This window comes from Embiotoca jacksoni, unplaced genomic scaffold, assembly GCF_022577435.1.
Source record: "Embiotoca jacksoni isolate LCO1_2020_lvr unplaced genomic scaffold, fEmbJac1.0.p SCAF_13, whole genome shotgun sequence".
Taxonomy (NCBI): Eukaryota; Metazoa; Chordata; class Actinopteri; family Embiotocidae; genus Embiotoca; species Embiotoca jacksoni.
Window position 1 is genome coordinate 2149460 of NW_027185263.1, and position 18878 is coordinate 2168337.

Here is an 18878-nt window from a genome sequence, read left to right on the forward strand (position 1 = left end):
CCACTTCCACTTGTTCACTTCTCCCTCGGCAGGTTCTGGGAGAAGAGGAGTGTAATTCTCACAGCATGTGAACGCCTGCTATCAAACACAGAGCGAAGGTTTAGACTCCGGCTTCTTGGAAGCATCAGGAGGGTTTATGCAGTCAGAGAAATACGCTTTTTTTTTTTTTTGGTAGAAATGAATGCACATGGTGCGACTTTAACTTCTGCTTGACACAATTATAAAAAGTTATTTAAATGTCAATGGATTTCATCCATCGTGTCCTAATTTTCACAAACGGACACACGGAGAGCAAAGAAAGTGTCATTCTAGAATCTAAAACAGTAATTGTAGGCTACACTTACATTTAAAATAAAATATAGACGAATCAATGAAACGATCGGTGGTGCTCTTTTTCTCTTACAAAATGCATCACAGCAAATCCTGTCCTGTTTACTTGTCTGTGTAACATGTAATTCTATCATTTTGGAAACAATTGTCAACGCAGCGTTTGATCACAAAGTTCGGAGACTGCTCCTGTTGCGCGTGAACAGTGCGCAGCGCCGCGACGTGCAAGAAGTTATAACCTTTGTGAGTAACGCTGCGTTGAAATGGAACTATTGAGCTTGCGGTTTCAACATGGGAAGTCGTGCCCGAGGTGTGCTCGTCGTTCAAGTGCTTAAGTCGTTACAACAGCGCTGCTGTGCAACGGCAATATGGACGACGTCTAGGAGTCGCAGAGGGAAAAGATGAGGCCGTTGGGAGGATCAACATTTTCCTCAGACGTGGGCTGTTATCCAAGTTACAAAGACAAACTCTACGTGACTCAAATTACAATATATTAGCTGAACATCCAACCAAACATGAACTTTCACGACCTCTGACCTTTCTGTAAACATCAGCAAACACGTCACGGCTCGTGAACTCTGGGTTTGCAGGAAAAAAAAAAAGTTCCAACGTCGCCTGGGCTACTCTTGCTTTTACAAGCGGGGGCTTGGGTGCAACAAGACTTTTTTTTTCCACGCACAGATCCGAGTCTCATAAAAAAATGACCTCCCAGTTGAGAACCGAAGCTTCAGCCGGTCTTTACCTTCGACATTTTTGCACTCTTTTTTCCTCAAAGTCAAAGAGGAAGAAATATCTGACACGCTAGTCTTTTTGTCTCGATATCATAAGGTCGCAGTTATGAAACGACACAAGATAAACTGATCAACGTTCGTGGCCCGAGGCTCGTTTTCAGTCCGACGCCCTACATCTTTTGTTTCGGGCTATTTCCATGCAGATATCACGTTGTCCAATTAGAGCTTTAAGTCATACGTCTAAAAGCTGATGTGACTAAAATCCATTCACGAGTAGTATCAGTTCAATAATCCTACGTAGACAGACTCTACATCCACGTAATCGTCTGAGAATTTCCCCACCGTAACAAGCAATGACAGTTACTTTTGTTCTTCTTTCAGGTCATTCGGCTTTGAAAAAGTAACCTTGCAGATTCAACAGTGACGAGCCGGGCAGCACCGGCAATTTAATTACCCCACTTTCTAAACCTGTTTTCAGATGTGAGCAAAATGATTACACGGCCACAGCTGATATATAAATGTATAACGACCGCTGTCCCTCCTCTTGCCAAGAGCTCTGCTCTTTATCTTGCTCCCTCTTTGTTCCTCATATTTCTTCACCTTATCCCTCCGTGTCTCCATTTCTCACTGTAACCTTGTGAGTTTTCTTTAATATTCATGGTGATTGAACCTGAAGGGAACTCAGCATGTCTCTCTAATTTATGTGAGATAGGCTTCATTATTCACCCGGTCATTCAATATGCATCATAGGATTGGTGAGTGAACATATGAGAGGGGAAATCTAAGAAACCTGCTGTCAGGATGGCAGCGCTGGATGGAGAAAGACTTCTGAAGAGCTGACTGACGGTTGCGCCCCGAGGCAGATGACTCTGTACTCCTCTTTTGTGAATTCCAGCCTTCATACTGCCTCTTCTCCTCTTTTACTTTTTAAGCCATGCTGGCAGCATCGATCTATGCATGACATGTCGGATATAGTCGGTACACTTAACTCTCAAAGTTAATACGTTCACTCATGGTCTCTTAATTTTGTTGATTTTGTCACTTTTTGTCGAGTCAAAAATATGAATAAGTCCTGTTGTAAGTCAGACTATTTCTTAACTTCGAGGAGTTACCAGGCACGAAGGAAAAAATAATCGAGAACAAAACCTCTCGTAGAAACAGCTAAATGTTGTTTCTACACTTGACTTCTGCACAGAATAAACATATAACGTGATATATTAAGTATTAATACTAAGCCAGAAATGACCATATGTGAGTGAGCTGTGGAGTTGACTCCATCTGATTGGAGAGGCGAGGACACTACACCCCGCCCACTGATAGCGGAAACCTGACTGCACCACAGGCCTGTCAATCAAACAGACACGCCCCCAAAGATAACGCTTTTTGCTTTTGACACTACCAAGAAATCAGCAGTGATAAATGAACTCGTGTAAAAAAGTTATAGATTTTTAAGCAGGGAAATTTCATTTCAGTTTTTTCTTTCGCTATTATCAAAAGAAAAGCTCCTTTAAAAATTCCCCTTTGCAGATAACACTGACTTAAATATTCTATTTCACAAAGCGTCAAAATCAATACTACATTTCCACAAATCCATTTATCATACCAACCCATTTCTCTTCTCATATTAGTCTTTGCCTTTTCTGTCCACATCAAGGCAGCTATCTCAGACCGTCCCTCCCTCCCCACCTTCGCCCCGCCGTAAGGTCCACATTCATGCAAACTCTCCTCTCTGACATATTTCCTAAGTGTTATCTTCCTCCTTTCACCTCCCTATGCTAAAAAGGGCATTTGTATTCCAGAGTCGGGCTGCCAGGGTACGCTTATCTCTTCAGAGGGCCTTTGAAAAGGCTCCCATTCTGCAAAGGCAACCTCGGTGACATTTCGTGACACGTTAACAGAAAGAGTTCGGAGCGGAGGGGGGTGGGGGGTTAAACTAGACAGCAATTGGTCCTGAATCCATCAAGGTTATGACGGGAGATGAAGTGTTTTTGGTGCGGCATCAAACGAAGCACGTCGTTCCCCCTGCGTTGACGGGGATGACGGGGAGTTCGCAGCACGCCCAGGTCTTGTTTCCAGACGTGTTAAAGCGGACCGCTCCTCTGATGCGACGACACCGACAGACACAGATGTGACCTGTGTGAAGATAGTCGAAGCTGTGGGAGCGCCGAATGCGTTTCAGAGATCGCCGTGAGCAAAGAGACAAGACAAAAATCTAAAAATAAGGGAACATTAGAGTTCAAATTTTGTGATTCCAGGCAGCGGTGGAATTAAATCTGTATGTGATGACGTATTCGAGGTACTTGTACTGTACTGGAGTACTCTCTTTTCATGAAATTGTATATCTGACAGCTTTAGTCATTAGTTACGTTATAATTTAAGATTGTTTTTATATATATATATAATAATTTAAGGGCTCAACTGAAGCTTTGTTATTAAATAATCTACTTGACAGTATATACAAGTCGAGCATAAACAATGAGTCAATTTGCCAAAAAATTGCTGGGATCTATTGAGATAATCATTTATCATATTAAGACGCCAAACGTTTCATAGATCCAGCTTTTCAAATGGAAGAATTTGCTGTTTCGCTTTTTCATTATTTCAATAACTTCCATTAACTGATGTACATTTGCAGGTTTGATCAAAATAAGTGTTGTAAACTATTTCTAGAATTGCACGCTCCAAACCAAACGTTTTAAATCATTACACAGGCAATAATAATTTACTGATAATATGTAATAGCACTGCTGCCACAGTGGCCATTTTTCTGCATTGACTATACTTTCAATACTTGGAGTACATGTTCCTGATTTACAGGACTTTTCCTTGGAATATAGTATTTTTAACGGTGTTGTATTACACAAAGAGCTGCAAGGAAATCTCGAAAATGAAAAACAATAAATCTAAAACCACATTGTGAAATTGAAAGGATCAGTCTGTGCACGTCGCAGCTCATCAGAAAATAATGTCGATATCTTGGGCACCGAATAAAGAACTGCAGATATGAAATATAAAAATAGGACACAGGTCAGAGTTTACACACATAAGACAAGTGCTGCTAATAAATCACACGCATACTACACTGCGCGTGAGCATGCATGTCCGATTTTCTGCTTGCACCAGTGGTCCGGTGTGTCGGCGCAGCTGGTCCTCGGCTGACAGCGCTGTAATGTGTGGACGGTCTTCGGGTCCTGGCACGTCTCCTCCTGCATGCCCTCCTGGATAATGTTTTCTGAGAGATGTGAAAGCTGTCACGGCTTTCGCTGCCTACTGGGGCATGTATCATCTACGAACAGCCTCTCTGCTCTCTTCTGCTTCCCTCGTCTATTAATGCGTGCGCTCTCATTTTCCCTGTTTTTCTTTTGCATACGCTTAAAAAGAGTCACTAGCCAAAGGAACGGCTTATTTTAGGGTTGGAGTAAATCACAACCACGGTTAAAATGAACTAACGTTGACTGTTTGCAAAGAACAAGCAAGAATACTGCTTCTTTCTGCTTTAAAGTTCAACGTTTTGTTGACCCATCCGACCACCCCGACCTCCTCCGTCTGCAGATTTTATGTTTCTAGAGCAATATCACACTATTTACTTTGCTTCCAAAGTAGCATACCAAGTTCTTTGATCCAGTACTTCATTACATCTGCCACTTTTGGGGAATTTGTTGAAATAACTTGCATGCATGTAACGTGTCGCGTGTATGTAATAGTAACTCGTGAGCTGGTGGTTACGACATGGAAATATGTCTGCACCATGTGCACGGCATTCAAGTGGTTAAGTCGTAACACTGTTGCTAGGCAACGTGGACAGTGCCACAGAGGCTAACAATTTAGCAAGCTAAAGGGGGGGTGGGGGGTAACATAATGATGAGGGCGTTGGGAAATCAACATTTTCCTCAGATGTAGACTATTATCAAAATTATGAAGACAAACGCTACGTGATTAAAGTTACAATATACTGGATGAACATCCAACCAAACATGAACTTCCGTCACAACTAGTGAACACAACTCAAGAATAATAGAAAGAAAATCAAGATCTGACATAGTGAATACCACAAGAGGGCGCCGTTCATCTGGACTCTTCTCGTGTACACGGTAAATACGAACCATATTTGAACACGGCAAAAATAATGTGTGTAAATGAATATAATTTATCATAACGATGTACACATTTTGAAGGAATAAGGGCTTTCTCATGTCTCATTTCGACATTGTCACCTTGCCATGAGAGAAAAAAAACAAACTCATAACGGTCAGTCAAAGGGAAGGATGTTGAATACAAGCATCATTTATTGTTAACTGGCATCTCCAGTCCAGAAATATCAGCACAGCTGGTGTCTCTCTGTGTTGCCCCCCCCCCCCCCCCCCCCGGCCCCCCAACCCAAGCTGAGCACTTATTCGGATGAAAGGTGTGATGCTAGTAAAGTGTCGTAACTGGAGGAGAGATACGGTACGAACTCGTCTCTTCTGTGACATCGTCAGCATCTTTAAAATGTCATTGAGGACTAAACACTGATATCAACGACCAACCGTTGAGGGAAAGGAATTGTTCTGCTTCAGCTAATTTAAGTTATGAAAGATGAACGCCTGTTTAGTTTCTATGAAGATGCAAAAATGTTTCCCCCCGCAGAGCAGAAGCTGCGTTTCTGCTGAAACAAGGAAAAGCCGTACATGGAGTAATATGATTTTTCTTCTTCTCCTTGTCTGCTTTGCATAAGCAATTATTTGCACGATACAGAACCCAATTTATTATTTTCTTTTAAAAAGCGTTCAGGTCCTAACAGCGCGGTGTTGTACGGAGGCGGGGGGGGGGGGGTTCAAAGGAACAGAGGAAACACTATAGGGTCTGCATATTATTTTTCATAATGAAATTAAAGAAAAAGCCGCTGCTGTTCATTTCGTACGTGTTTCTTTTTTTGCCTGTTTGTGATGAAAGAACGAGCAAAAAATAAATAAAGAAATAGAAGAAACACCAGTGTGACCCTCATTCTGTCTGATGGCAAAACAGCGTCCCGCAGAAAGCTGCGTGGAAAGGTTAAGAGAAAATGAAACGACACGTGTACATGAATTTACCTTCAGACCAGCTGGCACTTTTCTTCTCTCCTGCTGGTCGATCCTGACAGCCAACGGTATTTTCAGGAAAAGGGCAACGCTGGCAGCACTTTTTCTCAACTATGTGTAAAACCTCCCGACTGGATGATTCTGCAGGGTTCGTTCGCAGAGAGCATGTTTCTGGTGGTTTTCAGGTCACACTGGAAAGCTTCTCCATTTCAGAGGAGCATTCAGCTTGCCGACGTACACTCCATCAAATATTAGAGGTGCCATCGAAAAGCAAGAACTTTCAAGACTTTACGCCTCTCGACCTGAGTTACACACGTCTTTTTGTGCCCACTGGTGCGTGAACATTTGTCTGAAACTCGTCGTATCAGCAACGAAGACCTTTAAAATGTTTCAGGAAGCCTCAGGCGGTAAAGCAATGAGCCTTTGGTGTTTTCTTTTTGAGTGGCATTCACCATGTAACTAAGTACATTTACTCCAGTACCGTTCTTAAGTACAAATTTAAGGTATTTGTACTTTAACTATACAAGCAACTAAAGCTCCATATTGTAGTTAAAAGTACAACATTTGTAATTTAAGTGGGGTAGAAGTATAAAGTTGCATCACGTAGAAATACTCAAAGTTTCTCAGCCCCTTTCTGTCCTGTGAAAACCACGTATCTCCAAATTTTATAATTTTGTACGTTTTTAAAATTCTCCCACATTTTAAGCTAAATGAACTATTTTTGACCCTCTTGGAGAAGCTCAAAAAAGTTTTTCTGAGCTTGTTAACATTTTATAGGTACATGAGCCTAACAGAGCAGAAATGATCAAAAAAATATGGCGTTCTAATAGAAAATGATACATTACTGTAGATTAAACTAACCAACAGAACATAAAGTAATTAAAATAAGGACAACCTTAAGTTACTGCAGCAGTAAAATGCACAAATACGGCAGCAATAAAAAACAAAAACTTAATATATGACTGTAAAACACTGCTCAGTGTGTACTTTTACTTTTCCTACATAAAAACATTAAACTTCTCACAGAAGCTGTTTGATCGCTCGTATTAAACTGGAAATGTCTCCGTCATTTCGCAACAAAATGTAACACCGACAGATTTGTTTTTTTTCTTTTGGATCAGGAAGCCCGGGTTGCCTCCGTGATGTTTAGCTACAGGAACAGGAAGCTCGGCGAGCACGCTCGGCTCTGACAGGTAAAGCAGCCTGGAGACAATCAAAAGTTAATTTCTCAACTGCCTTGAACCTAACGCGCCGAACACCTCACGTCTTCCCCCTGAGTTATCAGTAAATTGAACCCGATTAAGAAGGGAAGGTTGTTTTTGCACTTTCATCAGTCAAAGGGGAGGAGAGCTTCAGGTACCTGGACATGATGTCAGGAAGCTGACAGCTCCTCTGTGCTGCTGAGTTATTGCTTTGAGCATTCGAGAGCAGGTACAGCGTTTTTCAGAGCGCACCAAACACCGAGCTACAGAAAGGCATTTGATCAAAGGGTCCGCGCAGACGAGAGGCCGCTTGTCTCTGTCACTTATCTGGTCACTGTGAGTCCTGTCAGAGAAAACACCTTTATTTAATCTTCTTAAGTAACAGCGGCAGCAAAAAAAAAAAAAAAAAATACAGCAAATAAAAAGATGCACAGCTTACAGACAGCACAACACAAGAGAAAAAGATGATAGTTATTATTTTTCACCCTTCTGCTTCCCTCCGGGGTTTTAATTTGTGTGTTTTTCTTTCCTCGCAGCAGGTTCAGTTCTGTTCATTATTACTGCGGCAGCCAAACGAGCACGTTTAAAGCAGAACTGTTGGATGTTTTTATCTGTTAAATGTTGTCAACGGGGTTTTAGTTGTTTTTTTTTGTATCCAGTCATTGTTTGTTTCATTGAGCTGACAGCATCAGGATATTTTCCAAAACATATCCTCGAGCAAAGAATGCAGGGATTCAGTTCCAGAAAAAAAAATTGTGTCTTCTCTTCAGTTAATATTACATATTTTGAAATGCAGCAGCAGAAAAAATGTCTACTGTGGTTGATTGCTTTCTAGAGAATGTGGAAGAACATGCAATTAAAAAAGGTTCAGTACCAAAGATTCAGGATTTATTCAGCTTTGTGCGCCAACCTGGCTTTGTTACATTACAACAGCTGCCAACACCTTCAAAAGCTCTGATTAACACACTGAATCATTTTTGTTTAACTTGTACACGCACCGAAATGTGAAAATGTCAATTTGTGGTTTTCAAGTCCAGCGGTATCAAGATTGAAAAAATTACATTTGCAGCAAAATTGGTGCATTCAAATGAAATCGCTGCGTAAGAGGATTTTACAGAAGGGTTGACGTAAATTTCTGCAACTCATCGATGTCAGGTTGAGTTAACAAAGTGCATCATTTTAATAAACTGTCAGTGAGCAACCATTCCACAACCAGCCACCAGGGGGCGGTCAATATATTTTGGCTTCACTTTTGTGGGGCTGTCACGTCATCCATCTTTGTATCATAGAATATATAAAAGTGAAAGTAGCCTTCGGATTTGACAAATGAGGCCAATGTGGAAGTGCCTTATGGTGCAATACCACAGAGGGCCACTAGAGGTCGGCTCCAAGCAGGCTTAGGCTCCACAGACTCCCATTCAACTTCTCTCATGAAATACAATGTCAATACATTTTTTCCACAATTTATTCTGGTGTCATATCAAAGATCCTTTTTAATCCCATCCTTAATTAGATATAAGACGTCCAAAAGCGGTATGTTTGGGGGGCATGTCTGTTTGATTGCCAGGCCTGTGGTGCAGTCAGGTTCCTGCTATGGGTGTGTGGGCGTAACGGCCTCGGAGATGGGGTCGGAACCACCACTTGAGCCTCCCCAGCTCGTCCAAATACAGTCACTTCTGGCTCCTAAATACCAAGATGGTTACGACTGAAACGCAGAAAAAGCCCATTCGCTCCAACTGTACTCTTAGAAAAAAGAAAAAAACAGCCTATTTTTCAAAATGTTAAACTATTCCTTCAGACAGCCAAAACTCATTTCCCCATTTCACATTCATGTTTTAATGATAATTGTTTGCTTCTGTTTGACAAACTGGAGGTAATAATATTGTTGAATACTGTTTTTAAATCTGTAATTGGGATGTATTTCCTTGTGTAAACGCTCACATGCTAATTTGCCCTCTCCTCATCTGCCATCAATTGCTTTTATTGCAGTCATTTCTGCTACCTTTATCCTTGGCTCTGTACTTGATTCGAGACGCTTCTCTGTCTCCTGAATGCTAATGTGTCCCAACCAGCCAGCTGCTCCCTGTTTTATTTAAAGCCCCTTTGTCAAAGTCCAAATTAAAAATCTAGCGCATCAATTACATTTTCCAGTTTGGAAAAAAGTGTCTGCTGAGGTGGCCTCGGGAGGGTCTGAAAAGATTTTGAAATTTTATAGTCAGCTTCAGACCTCATCATCTCTCAGCCCCACACGTCATTATTCTTTCAGTTTCAGGCTTCATACTGTACGACCACATGTGTTCATATGTATTTTACCGAATGTTGTGGTGGATTTGAAAAATAAATACTGTTTTTAAAAAGTCGGATTTCATGTTTAACCAGATAGCAAATTTATCCTGGAGAGCTTGGCCAAACATTTGTGTTGTTTTTTTCTTTGATACACGCTCTAAATCTAAAGCTAGCAGCTCTGCGGTGCTGTAATAACGTGAAGCAGGTACAACGCCCAGCGTGCTCACCGCCCTCCCATCAGCCTGTTGGCGTGCTACAACACACAGCTGACTTTTCAGCGGTGAAGCTGAAATTGCGAGCCGAAGGATCACCAAAGTTATTGCGACTCCTCCCGAGGTGGACGACATTATCAAATGCATAATTCATGGGGATTCATCCGGGTAGCTGGTCACAGACACTTCATTCAAAAACCACAAATGCCAGCCTGGTTTTGAGTTTGACATTTACGACTGAGTGAAAAACACAACCTTTGAGCTCGTAGCACCGACCACGTGGCGCTACAGGAAAACAGGGGTGGGCGGGGGGGGGGGGGGGGGGGGGGGGGCGTCACTGACATTACAGCACATGGGGACCATGAATGTCTTCACGAAATGTCAAGGCGATCTATCCTTTAGTCGACGTCCCCTTGAGGAGGAAGATGGAAAGAAATTGAACTCAACTTTTGCAACATCGATATGGAAATAGCCATATGCACGTGTCCAATGAGACAATGATGTGTCACCACACTGATTGGCAGGCATGTAAGTTAAAAAAGAAAGTAACCTCGAGTTTGATGTCACAAACTCCCCTGAGAGGTCAGCTTGCTTTAAGCAGCGCAGGTGGCGTCTGACGATCACTCGCCCGTCCGTCAGAGTTTCACGGCGGCTGCCGAGTCCGTGAGCGGTGCCACAAACCCGTGAACCCGACCGTGCCGATGCCGATGCCGGCTTTCACACCGACCCGCTGCCTTCGGGTGAATGCCAAACCGCAGCCCGAAGAATCTAACAGTGATGCAGTGAAGGTTAGTTCAAGAAATATCCACGTTCGTTCCTGCCAACCGGCTCGAAAGCACGAGATGCCGAGTCACTGATGTGGCATCTGGTGCGACGCGGTGGGATCCGCTTCCACAGATGACCTCGTAAGTTCAGGACTTCAGTGACCACACGCTGTTAGAAAAACGAATAGGATCTGCTCTCTTTCCCTGAACTCACGCTGTCGTGGCTTCTGACTATCGCTTTGCTGACTCATGGATTGCGTCGAGGTAAATCTTTACTGAGGAACTTTCCGTGTTTTAAAGAGGAGGCTCGTTAAAGATGATTACTGCTGCGTTTACGGTGTCTCTGTTTTTCACACATTAGTCCTGCCGTGTTGTTCCGAGAGTACGCAGGCGCTGCTCTTGGATCACTGCGGCGCCTCGCCACGGTCGTGGGATTTACCCACACAGCGCTGCTCGGGCTGATAATGCAACACAAATACAATCAGCGCCTGCCAATGAGCAAAAATTAGCATTTGCGCATGCTAATTACTAATTATGATAAGGACTGCAAAAATGAACCAGGAGCAACGCGGGTTGCAACAATGATGACATACTGATGCCGATAACGAGGGCGATCCATTGATCCCCGATGGTACCGGCGATGAAGAAAGCGATGTTACTAGAAACGACTGGATTATTATAATGCCGATATGCAGCTCTATCCGGCATATTAGCTCATCCTCCACTCTGATGAGCATGTACGAGTGCAGTGGTGGGATTATGCAAATTGGGGGGAAAAAAATTGAAGAAACTGGCGGTTTCCCTGGCAGTCGACTTCAAAGCGGCCAGGACTGGAGATGGAATTAGTGCTCTGCCTAATCCCACTGGAGGAGGGCGGGTTGGGAGGGAAGGGGAGAGGGGGAGCTGCACTTTATTAATGCACCAGCAAGCTTAATCAGAGACAGAGTGGTAGAGGAGGGAGCTGTGGGGGTAAAAAAAAAAAAATAATAACCAAAAAAAAAAAGGTATAAGATTGTGACAAAATGAGAAAAGAAAAGGGGGGCGGAGGGTGTGAAGGAGGTGAGGTGCATCGGGACGATGGGAACAAGAGATGCAGAGCGAAGGAGAGACTGTGTGATGTGTTTGTGAGCGGGGAGGGGGAAGAAGAAGTGCAACGCAACGAGCAGATGATCAAAGAGAATTTTCATGGCAGACCTGGATACTGTGATTTCCCACGTTTGCCCAAAAAACACGGATCCTTTTTTCCTGCCAAACCTTCACGCCTGATATTCAGTCTCGAGAGCACCGGCGCAAACAGAACCTCGAGGGCAGATCGATGCGCACGCTGCAGATGCTTATATTCACACCTTGATGTGAAGGGAAGTTAAACGTATCACCCACCTCCAAAACCCACAGAAAACACGCTGCTGCATCCGCCAAGCGTTCCCACGCTCAACCTTACAGCGTGAAAATATTTTCAATCAGGAGAGATTACCGTCCCGCATCTTCAAGGACGGAAGGCGACATCGGTCCGAGCCGTGCAGGGATTCGGGAAATGCTCGTGGTGGTGACCTTTACGGAGCAAGTGATGAACTGTAAATTACTGCTGCTGATGAGGAGGAAACTGATTTGTAAGAAGAATTACTGGAAAATTGAACGTTCAATCAAGAGGCATCATTAATTGGATAAACTGAGTTTACTGTCAGGGCCTGTGTTGGACTAAAATTGAAGAGAAGATGCCAGAACCACCTGTAAATGAGAAAGCACCTGGAGACGACCGCCCTGACTCACAGATCAGCCCGCTTGACTCGCATATTGATATATAAACGAACACAACTGCGCTGGTGACTCTGATACACACACTGTTTGATTCATTTTGCTGCTGCGTAGCCCTGGAGTGCCTGGAACGCCTGAGCTCAATCAATAAGGCAGCGCCGATGAATTTAGCATAATTAGAGCTGCAAATATGAAATCTGTGGCGGCTTTTTCCCGCTTCTTGGCACAAATTGATTGCCACGGAAAAAGAGGAAAAATCAATTTTCTTGGAAAAACAAGGCCCTTCTCTGCATTCTGAAGAGACTGTTAAAAACGAACACATTTCCATTTTAATAAGCGCGTGCGTGTGCGTGCGTTGGCATGTGTCAGCTTGAATCGATAGAGAACAGACACACAGGACGGTGTGTAAAACTACCGGACTCGATCCCCAATTGTGGCTTCGGGAGGATGTGCCGCAGGTGGAGCAGGTCCGCTGCAGTCGGCTGGAGGCGGAGGAATGAATTTATGTTGCCCACCAGCACCTTCACATGGATGTCTGAGGCTACTGTGGCATAGCAACCGCAGTAACACTCTCACAACACCATTATTATGGATTTCTTCAGGGGGAAATGCGGCATTTATCTTGTGCTCTAATTGGTTCTGTTAAATCTTAAGAGTCACAATCGAAATCTGCATTTATTGATTTTTTTTTTTTTTTGGGCCACTTCGGAGACAAAATTGACATTCAATATAAAATCCTTACAGTCCAATAAGGTTGTTTACTGTGAATTTGGAAGCAAATATTTGCCCGTTTTTAGCTGACACGGAGGACGGAAATCTGCTTCTGAAGCTGCTGAATGCTCGACTTCTAGATTGACTCTAGATTAATGATGATGTTGCTTTATGTCTGCTGGATGAACTTGTGATGACCTCTAACCTTCCTTCACCCGTCCTGCTGCTTCCTGTGGGCGGAGCCACAGAGGCCAGCTCACCGACATCCACACTACCGTATGATTTAGTACGTCCCAATGCTTAGTATGTTAAACGTAGGATGCCAAAAGTACCAGGATGTTCTACTACATCCGGTCGTACTCCGCAGTCTGCAGGCCAGCATGATACTGTGGCTGTTTTTACCCACAATCCATTGCGCAGCGGAAGATACGTCACGTCGACTGAGACGGTTGGTGGAGCTGATGCTCCGCCCACAGAAGGAAGAAGAAGAAGAAGAAGCGTTTAAAATGAAGCGTCCTCGTTCCAAATCGCATCCTTTTTTCTTTTTACTTCAAATACGGATAACGATGGACGTGACCGAGAGGGTCAAAGGTCAAGGCCCATTTTTTACATACTTCATGCAACAGTACATACTTTTTAAAGGTCGCTGCAGTACGAACTAAAACTCATCCGGCCTCAAGCAGATGCTTCGTCGCTCATTGAAGGACATTATTTTATCATGATTATGATTATTATAGAGTTTGATTTGTTTGAAAGTCTTTAATAGGTTTGTGATTCAATATCTATTCGACTAATTACATCTCAGATTTGAACAATAACCGAGTTTGTATATCGAGTTATCTTTGATGAATTGTCCATTTAATGTAAGGAGCAAATATATCCAGATTAATACTGTATGTTTATCCTTCTTTTTGAACCACACCATCTGGATTATATCTTCAGGAAAACACGTCTTCATCGAGACGTCTTGTAGATTGTGTTTACAAGTTGTTTCTGCTGCCCTCAAGGTGACCCCCCTCCCCCCCCCCCATCCCCTAAAAAAAACACTTCATTCAAGTCATGCGGTTCACATTCGTCAGTTGCCTTCATATCCGTAAGAGCTGAGATGAAACAGCCTCTTCATCGAGTTAAACTTTGAGCCAACATGCATTTCTCTCCTTTAAACTGTGTCCTCAGTGAAAGGTCACAGGAGAGACGAACCGAACCGAAGTGTCATTAACATCCAGGTGACAGCTGCCTCTGAGGCTCCGCCCACGCTGCCTCCACCTTCACATTTGGGATGTAACTTATTCTGCAGCTCATGTTTTAACCTCACCACCACCCCGACCGCATCAACTCACATTACTTCTGCTTTTCATGTTTTAGCTCATTAGCTTCAAAAGTGCGATGGGTGCAGATTGACCTCTGGTTCATCACAAAATTCATTTAAATAAATAAAAAAAACTGCCTGAAACTTAAAGATAGGGAACCCATCACAGTCAGCACTTTGGTTGTTTTTTTTTTGTAAAACTGTTTTTAAAAGGAAACTCTTAAAGATATTTATGACAAGTTGTGAATTTCTAAAACGGTTGAGGCGGCCGTACGCTTCACAGAAGCTGCATCTCAAGCTCACAGTAAAGAGTTATTATAATATTACATATTTATGACACTATATTTCAACCTACTTTATCTGATTTCCCTTTTAAAATGTTTTTTTTTAAAATTTTCTTTGATTCCGTTAATAGACCTGCACAGAGCAGCAGAGACTAACAGGTGCAGCTGATTTGACGCTATCGCCAGCCGGCTGCACCTGCAAAGCAATTCAGTCGAGTCCATGAAAGTTTATGGGGGCAAACTTTATGTATTGTTATATTCTGGAGTGTTGGAAGGTCACTTGCCCCCCGGAAAAAAAAAAGACTACCGAGAGGCGAGAGGAGCCCACGTCTGGGTTGAAGTGACTGATTTAAAATCAGGCCGGTAGGATCTCTAATTACTTTACGAAACAAATCAGTGACGAACCATTCTGACATTAGAAACTAGCATTTCAAGGTCGTCGTCACTGGCATCTATACGCGACCCACTTGCATGTCTAGATTAGCACCGAAGGCAGTGATAAGGGTGAGGGAGCTGTCACTCAAACACCACACACAGCTTGAAAAAAAAAAAAGGGGCAAATATAAACAAAGTTATTGCGCTCTAATTTGTATAGTTGTTTTCTCCCTGCAAACACGTTTTTGTTGTCTGAATCAGAAAGATGTATTTTCTGCAGGCGGACAGCTTAAGAAGTGCTGACTAAAGTGAGGATTGCCAACACTTACGTTAATGTGTCGACTTCTAACGCTGCCCTGCAGTTCTGACTTAACTCTCATTACACCAGAGTTTGTCTGCAGCTGATCCGCACTAATCCACCGCTTTGATGTGATGTGCATGTATCTCCACTTGCATTATCATGACACACTGCAGCCTCCTCTCTCTCTCTCTGATGTCGGGAAACAAACTAGAAACACTCCCGAATTTGCCAACGCATCCCTCTGACAAGCTGTCAAGAGAAGTGTGTTTTGTGTCGGCGTACTTCTATCCTTGTGAGAACTACGTTAGCGTTTCAGATACGAGACTGTCGGGCTCTGTTGACGAGGTGGAAAGTCTTCGGTGAAAAGACAACACACTGCCGATTTGGCCTCGCCAGGTTTGTCCGAAGCTACCGATCACCTGATCAAATTAAAAGTCCTGCAGAACCGGCCTTGAAAAAAAATTGCATTTACTCCCATCAATCTATGTTTTTAGAAACATTTGCAAACTTATTAAAAAAATCAAAGACTGACATCTTTCATTTATAAGTGTTCGTGCTCTTCGTTGTGTCTCCAAAGTGTGTTTGCATTAATAAGATGCCACACACTTAACACTGTATATTAGGACTAAAACTGAGCCATACATTTGAAAAATCTTTATATTGTAAATGTTAAGAATCTGTAGTTTCTGAAATAGAGGGAGAGGCGGACTGTGTGGATCTGATCACGTTACAGACAGACAGATAAGATACGACTTTATTACACACACACACACAACAATAACACCGTTGTCTGGTGTCTGTTTTTCTTGGTTGTTTAAATATAAAAAAAATATTTAAAAAAACTTTGCACTATTGTTTAGTTAGTTTTAATTTAATTATTCTATTTTATTTTATTCTATTTTATTGCATATACTGTGCATTTTATATTTAATATTTTTTTACTGTTATTTTATTTCTTTCCTGTATCTATAAATGCTGCTGTAGTGAAAGGATTTCCCCTTGGGGATTAATAAAGAATCAATCTATCTATCTTATTAATCCCACAGTGGGGAAATATAGTCGTCACGGCAGCATAGAAACACAATTAGGAAGAAAAAGGTGCACACAATAAAAAAAAAAAAAAAAAATTACCAATACGTTTACAATAAAATAAGATAGATCCAAAAAAAAACAACTTTTGAAAAAGTAAGACCAATGAATACACACACACACTATATACACACAAAAAATAATTATACAGCTTGGGACTTAGTATTATGTGGAAAACAACAAACACATCTGGAAACATCCCTCCTGTCAAATGTCACCATGACAACCTCGAATACAGTATATCTTATTGCTTCCACTCAGCTCAGATAACGTGTGAGTTTACTGCCCTCTGCTGTTCATATCAAATAAATGCGTTTAAGAAAACAGCTGCATAGTCGTCATAATTTGACTTCCGTGCACAGTAGAAATAAATAAAAAATATACAACCAGTGAAGTTCCTATTTTTATCACACACATCGTAGACAGCATGGCTTCAATTTACTGTTTGTTTTTCACCTTCAACATAAATTTGAATGAGAGAAATCCTTCAGTTTATCACAAAAATGCAATAAAAATAATTTAAAAATTTAAATAAATTTAAAAAAATAAATTTTGTTATTTTTCTTTTTTTTTAAATAAAAATAAAAAAAACTTAAATCCTTCCACCTGTCTATGCTTGCCCCGTTTGAGACCATGAATAAAACTTTATTTCCAACTCACCTCCAGCAGCAACATTTACCAGCAGCGCCGATTCCTTCTTCTGAGCCACAACTTCCTCCACAGTTGTTTGTTTTTTCCACTCCCGCTTTGTTTTACCGGTTAAAACGCATCACACCGGTGCAAACAGCTGCTGACGACGACGGCCGGCAGCCCTGTTTGTGTTTGTTCCGTAGTCACGTTTTATCTCGCGAGTTTCTGTGAGATCTCAAAGTCCACTCGAAGACAGTTCAGTAAAAACGCGGAGTGTGTGTGTGGTCCTGCTACCTGACTGTGTCGTCTGAAATGTGTTTTTCTTGTGATTAAAATATTTTTTTTAAATGGTTGAATATTTCTTAATGGTCTACTGCGTTCCTTAAAATCGGTTAAAATCCTCCCGTGTCGTTCAGTAAGCGTCCTCCGACTTAATATACATTAAAGTAGTAAAAGATAGAGGTCATACATAAAAAAATTAAAAAAATTAAAAATCAGTCAACAATGATTTTACCTGACATATAGTTGTTGTTTTTTTTTATTGTGGTCTCAAAAAGTACAACACAAATGAAGCACACCGTTACAATATCTAGAAGTACTTTACTGAAGAATACAGAATGCCAGAGCGGTGATGATGAAAATATCATGCAGATCGAGGTCTTATAGGCAGTTTCAAAGCAGTTAATATACAGCAGCAAAGTACCTAACTTCATCTACAGTATCGTGGGGCGCGTCGGCCCCTACACCACAAATCACTGATTAACTATCATAAAAGAAAAACTGATTTTTTATTTTTTTTTTAATTTATATATATATATATTCTTACGATAGTGCAAAGTAAACGCAAAAAAATTCAAGCAGGGGGAGATGAAACCAGCACTGACATTCACAGAAGTAAACAACTGCATAACACTGACATTCAACCTCTAAAAGGAACGAAAGTATTTCGATTCTACTCCGACACGATCAACAGCGAGGCAGTAAAACAACGTTACTATCGTACAGTTTCAGCGGTGCGACGACAACGCGCGTCGTCGTTAAATTACAGTGGTCGTGTGTTCGAGAGAAGCAACGCTGCTGCGTGAAGAAGTGCACGTGTCGTGTGTCACACGTGGGCAAAAAATAAATAAATAAATACAAAATAAACTCAAAAGTGTGACTCAGAGCTGAGACGACGATCAAATTGGAGCTCCAGAAAGCAAACGAGCTCGGGTGTTACCGAAGTCTGCACGTTCATATTAAGAAATCATCGGTTAAGTAAAAGTTGTTTCTGTTGTTGTGTTTATAATCGTGTAACAGCACCTCTGTATGTTTTGGTGTCCTCTGTTGTGTTCCTACTGGTTGTTGTTGTTTTTTTTTTAAATTTTTTTGGTCTGGTCTCGTTTGAAAAAAAAAAAAAAAAAAAATCACATTTTCCGGGTAAAAATAAAGACATGAAATTAAAAACATGCATGTTTGTCCACAGTAGGAAGCTGATGGTGACTTGTAGGGAAAATAGTTTTGATAAAAAGTTGTGTTCGTTTCGACGGTGAGAGCTCTGCAGCTGCTGCATCGACTGGCTGGTCGACGCATCCGTCTTCAGCGTTTCAAACGTCACGTCGTGGAACAACTCTGACTTTAATGTCCGGCCAAATTCCTCGCCAAAGTTGAGAGGACATTTATTTACAGTCATTTTTTTTATAAAAATGTGATGAGAATTTAGCTCCATGTAGCCACTGTAAGTTGATTAGCATTTCAGCTCTGAGTTCAAAATAAAAATAAATGAATTTAAAAAAAAAAACCTCAGGCACGCGCGGTGCAAATAAACACATTTAAAGAAATGTGCAGTGAGATGAATGTAAATTA